This window comes from Meleagris gallopavo, chromosome 5 (assembly GCF_000146605.3).
Source record: "Meleagris gallopavo isolate NT-WF06-2002-E0010 breed Aviagen turkey brand Nicholas breeding stock chromosome 5, Turkey_5.1, whole genome shotgun sequence".
NCBI lineage: Eukaryota > Metazoa > Chordata > Aves > Galliformes > Phasianidae > Meleagris > Meleagris gallopavo.
In genome coordinates this window covers 7,101,223-7,107,694 of record NC_015015.2, presented here as the reverse complement: position 1 = coordinate 7,107,694, position 6,472 = coordinate 7,101,223, and positions in this window count along the sequence as shown.

Below are 6,472 nucleotides of genomic sequence, written 5' to 3'. Positions count from 1 at the left end.
AAAGGATGCTAAAAAGTTCTTTGTTGTTCTTTTTAAATCCCCAAAACAGAACTGCTGGATAAAAAGAATTAAGTGCTGTAGATCTTAATGTACCATGAACATTTAGATAACCCTAACAGGACCAACAGTTCAGAAAGGTCTCATTCATTTACTGATTTTTAATTAGGAAATTAGTGTGCTAGACAGGATTAGAAGAGAAAATAAAGCATTTGGTTCTGTAATTATTTGTGCAACTACAAATTCAATTTCTGCTTTCAGCCATCTGCCCTGCAGGCATTACTTTTGCTATCATTTGAAACACTGCCACTCTGCATCTTCTTGTATTTTGTGACTGATTCAGTGCTGGTAATTCTAATAAAAAACATGTGTCCATACTCCTGTCCCTTTTTCTCTTTTGCATGCTTATATGGCCCAAGAAAGAAGGGGCTTATTTTATCACAGTGGCAGTAGCTGAAGGTTCCATCCCAGATCAGATGATTGAGCAGCCACTTTGGGGTCAGAAAACCTTTATTATTCCTAGCTAGAGGAAGCCTTGCAGAGCTTCAGGGTGGTGTTGTTTTTGTATTCAATAAGTCTTTGATTAGGATGTATACCTGTTATAATATTGTTCTGTAGCACATATCTAGTTCTATTCCAAGTATTTAATGTGCAGTAAAAGATGTCTGGAGAACTCAACATATGGCATACATGGGAGAACAGATCTCATTTTATGTGGGCGCTTGCAGGTGTTGGGGTTTCATAGTTTGCTGGCTTGCTGGTGGGGAACTCGTGGAATGTCAGTGGTTTGAAGAACCTGTATGCCATTCCCTCCGCAGCATGACTTGTGTCTGCAGGTTCCTTGGCCATGCTGTGGACACGTACAGGAGCATTTCTTCAGTGCTTCTGGAAAGCTCGCTCCTAGAGGACTGACAGTAACATTATCCAGAGTAGTTGGATTTTATTGAACTACTGTGATTTTATGGAAGCATGGAGATTACAGAGAAGTGTAATTAGCTGAACGTGACAGATGGTATCTTGTAAGCCAAGTGCTGTCTCTTTGCATGTTTTAACCTCATGTCTGCGGAGACTATGTAATGTTCAAAAGGCACGTTACACCCATTCATGTATTTCTGAGTCAGCCTTATTCTATAAGATCCCATAACCTACTTCACTTAACACAGCAACACATTGGGTTTCTTCACTGCAAGGCTGCAGTATAGTATTGTAAATGGGGTACTATTACCCCATTATCCAAACTCTTAACTTTTTATAAGCTCAACTGTTTGTTTCAGGAGTTCTCCCTGACTATGTATGTATATCTTGCTTGTACAAAGGTCCCTGATTCCACATGGAGTTTTGGAGTGCTGCTGTTAGCAATGTATTGTCATAAACAAGCAGTAAAAGAAAATGCATGGGTGACACTTTTAAACAGTGTATGAAAGTTTAGTAGTCGTGTGAATATTTGTTAATACAGGAACTTTTCTCATTACAATTAAGTGCTGAACTGCAGAGATGTGATAGATATGATTTCAGACCTCTGTCCTAGTAAAACTTTATTGTCTTGGAAAATCCTTCTCTGTAAGGCAGTGTCAGGAAGAAAGAAAACATTGCTTCCTTTGGCAGAAACATCTGCTTTGCAGTGTCAGACTTTTTCTAAAAAAATAAGTTAATCAATTAATGACTACATGCATCTTGCACATTTTAATTAAAAACATTTCTTGTTTGTTCTTTTTACTTGCAGTGGCTTACTGAAATGTGAGCAGTTTCACATTCAATGGAAGAAATTGAGTCGTTCACTGTTAAATGTATTTGGATTAAGACTTCTATTTTACTTAAATTGAAATCAAGCATTGTGAACTTAAAGGAAAATATAAGCAAATCAAGGAGCTTCACATAGTGGTTTTTAGCTTTTGTCCTTAAAACTTCTGGAGCTTCTTTCCAAAAGATTTTTAAGGAAAACAGATTATGAAGAGCTTGGGATACTAAGATAAATTAAGTTCTTATATTTTTGTCTTTGTTATGATATGCAGTGCTTTAGAAAGCCTGTTTATTTTTGTGTAAATTGAATTTGATGTTGTAACTGTCTCAGTAAAATAGATTTTGGTTTAAAAAGTGGTTTAAAAAGTAATGCTTTGACAAGGTGATATTTCATTTATAGTTCCCTTTAGAAAACAGGATGGGGGGATATATGAATCAAATGCCATGTATAAAATGTGAAAATTGCTATCTGTTTTATTATTTGAGTCCTATGGATCTTGGACCACACTACCAACTTGAATCTCTATAATATATAGCTGTAGTCTTGCAAACTTCTTAAGCCCAACATCCAGTAAGCTCTCAAGGGTAAGTTGCTTGAGTTTGAATATAGATGGATGAGTCTTCTCTGAATCGTTATCTACAAGGAAATATATACAAGCTATGATTTGTTAACTGACTTTGGATTAGAATATATTGCTGCAAACCTGGAATACTGTTTGTAATATAATACACAGTGTAAAATTGCTCTTCCTTACAAACAGTGTCAAAGCCATGGCCAATTTGATGGGTGAATACATGATACTTGGTCAAATAGAAGGGAGAATGCAGCTTACTGGATCTTCAGGATGCTTCAGCTCACCCAGCAGATTGCTCATATGCTCACTCTATGAGATTATTTCCTGCAGTGATCCTGCCATGTTACAGCTATGGTTTTCCTACTGTTCTGGGACTTCAGTCTGTGTCCATCTCACTTATTTTGACTATGTGTGTCAGCTCTTGGAGCCTGAAACCTACCAGTGCAAGAAGTAACAGATGCAGACACACTTGCATCTTAGAGTCTGCAGCAAAAGTGAGGGCTTGATGGCATTGCTCCAGAAACAGATCTTTTGTTGTTGTTTCTTTCTTTTTTTTTTTTATTTTTAACCAAAGCCTAATGTTCCTTTATGGTAAATCTTGGAAGTCACCCAGTCTGAGGAGAGTTCTTCCATTGAAATTCAGGGTATGTGAATTACTGGCTGTTAATCAACAGTTCCAAGGTCTCATAGAAAATAACAACAAAGAGTACAGTCTCAGACCAGAGATATAATTTTGCAATTATATCAGAAGAATATACAGGCTGCATTGGATCCTTTTCTAGAAAGAGTTCTTTCTAGCTACTCTAGGCTTGCATAAGCATCAAGAAAGGACAAAATCACAGCTTTTCAGTGATTATGAATTTAGTAATTGTTAAAATATAACTGGTAGTAATTGGATTACTTTTAAGGCCCTGTCTACACTGTGATGGACTTAGAAGAGTGGTGTGGCTGTGTGATGGCAGTAAAGCATTCTAATACAATTCTGTCCATCTGAAATGCGAGAGAATTGATGAACTGTATTCTGCTGAACCTTGGTGTCTGTGAAGAAAGCTGGAGTTCAGTTTTAGTATTGAGCATTGCAGCTTAAATACTGCAGCAAGGGCAAGGCTTGTAGTAAAGTGCACATTTACAAAAGGATTGTGGGAAACGACCCAGCCCTTGATAAAATATGAAGTCACAGAAAGAAAGACTTGGAAGCTGCAGAAGGTATTTGCAGGTGGGTATCAAGGCATGATGCTCTTGCTGTCAGCTTTGATTATATTTATTCCCTTACCAATGTCTTACAGTAAAAGGGCTATATGGAAGGGTGTTTTCGTGTTATGGTATCCAGAGCTTTTAGATGGAAATTCGTTTTCTTGGCAGTCCTTCAGCATGTCTGATACAGTTGCTTTGCATTCCTGGAATGTTGAATCAATGCAAATCACACCTTCCTCTGCCTGATTTTTGCTGTGGTGTTACTTAAACAGCTGTGTTTACTGTGGTAAGGCTTGAGAGTAAGGAGATCTGTGCTTGTTTAGTTGGACCTGAGGTTAGCTCGTTGTAGTCTTGCAAACCTGGAAACCCAGGTGAGGTTTAAAGCAAGTCTGAGGAGATTTCCCTTCTCCCTTGTTCTACACAGTGTGGTACATCAGGATGTGATATAGGAAAGCAGAGGAAGCTACAGACATCCTGAGTGCCCATACACCTCGTCTGTGATAGAGAATTTGGAATTAAAGCTGATCCAGCATAGTACTGAAAACATTATATGCACGTAAAGATGACTACTGAACTGATGCTTTATGGAATGTCTGAGAAGTATATAAATAGCTCATTGAACAAATCTGAGGGTGTCAGCACAGTCTGCTTTATAAAGCAGAATATGAAAGAAGAGATCAGAGTTTTCTCCTTAGTTCTGTAAATGGCTGCTGAAGTGGAGCAATATTGGCTCTTGAACTCTCTAACTATTACAGCTGCACATGCATTGCTGCCTCTGCAGTTCTTAGGATCTGTGCTATCATCATTACATGGTTTTGTTTTTTTCTCTAGCATTATCTTAAATGAGAAGGATTTGTTCAGTCCATTAAGCCCAAAAGTTTCTTCTTGGTATCTCTTACTCAATTGTCAGTTGGAAGGTATCTGACTGGGTATTAGTGCAGCTAATATGTATTGTGGTTGTACTAAAACACCCCTGGATAAGCAGATATTGTGTACCGTGGAGGAATATGTGCCTTCTTGTAACTTGTTTCTGTAATTTATCTCATTAAGAATGCTTGGTATAAAGCAGAAGAATTTGGTTTTTTTTTTATTATGAATAATGCATTGTGTCTACAAGAGACTGCATTATTTCCTTCCTCAGGTTCTTGTACAACACAGTTTCAGTTCTTGGAATGCCAGTCTTAGTAAGAAATAAGAATTGTATGAACTTTAAAGGCTGATACTACCAGTAGTACTTAATTGCAGATCTTGATGAAGCTGGTAAGATGACCATCTTTATGTCTTTTTAAGCTCTACTACTAGATTGATTTTTCTCCTAAGGAGGATGTATTAATACATGGAAAGTCCCCTTTATTATTTCCATTGTAATATAATTTGGCTTTATATATGTCAGAATGCAGGTTCATTTGTCCAGGATTCCTTTTTATCTCTTAAATAGTTAAGAGTGATTATAGAAATGGGGCTAATCTCTTTATTATTTTTTTTTAAGTGCTGTAAGAGGAAATGGATTCTGCTTGTAAGAGGCTATTTCTGTTACAGAGTATTCCTTGTAGGTGATATATTACAATTTAAAAGACTTAATGATCTGCATTCAAAGTTTAACCATAATGTTCTTACAGTGGAGACCTTTATTCTCTAGAAAAGAAGTATAGTCGGTCATTTGATAAAATACCTCATAAGTTTTCTGATTGCAATACCATTAGTCTTAACATCTAATTAATGAAAACAATTGGAAGTGCTGAGCTAATCTCCCAACTACTAACAATTAGCAGAAAGAAATACATCAGTGGCACCATACTGTTTGTCTTGCCAGTCTCTGAGGATTGAGCAGCATGTCAATAAGTGTGACTTCAGGTATTCGGAAATAAATTCTGGTGTTCAGTGTGCAAAGTCTGGATGGTTAATTTTTCTAAGATGATTTTAAATACTGCTGAGTTGCTAATGCCCATTACTTTGTATATGATTTATATACAAATTTTCAGTCAAATCCCGTTGCTGTATACGTTGACATTTCCATTAAAAGATGGTGGAGAAGAAAACAAGTTGTAGACTGTAGAGTTTGCATTTCTTTGTGATCTGATTGATATAAACTTTTTATTAAAGTTTATGTGAACCAGAGTTTTCCAGTTTTACACAGACTGCATTTCAACTCTTAAGCCAGCTTTTGCGAGTTGAGACAGGCAAACTTCCATGGAGCACAGTAGAAGTTTTACATAAGTAGTTTTTGTGGCAGTTGGCTTCAGTGATTGCTGTTTGGTGTTTATTTTGAGTGATAAATCTGTTCTAATTATGTACTTGTCTTTACAGTGTTCTGGATGATGAGGGGAGCAACCTGCGTCAGCAGAAGCTTGACAGACAGGTAAGATTTGGAGGAGTATCTTATTGCTTTCTGAAGTCTAGATCTTGGAGCAGTGAAATTTACAACACGCATGTCTGGTAATTGGTAAATATATCATGCAAGAAAATTGCATCTCTGATTAGGGAATGCAAATGAGAAGTCTGTGGAGGTTGCAGCTTAAGTAAAATTCTAACTTCTATGGAAATTTTTCTTATGAGATTAACATCTCTACTGCCCTGAACTTGTTTTAAGTTTGCTTACAATGTGTTTATCACCCAGTGGACTGGAAAGGACAAGAGGTTTTTGCAAAATTGTTGGCCAACAGATATTTACCACAAGGTTTTTACATCTTTTCCTTTTCATTCCATGTGTTTAACCTTGTGGCTACAAACCAGTGGCATTATGTTCTATATTACCTGTTTTGCTACTGTTATCCTGCATGATTCATACAAGAAAATGATTCAAAATCTCTCTGATGAAATCTCAGGAAATTTTGCCATTAAATTTTAATGGGGTTTGAGGTTTCCATTTCACCTTTTTTTTGTGTGTGATGCCTCTTCCGTAAACCTTTGTGTTTATAATTAAACCTTGTAAGTTTAATTTTTTGTTGTTACATCCATTTCTTCTC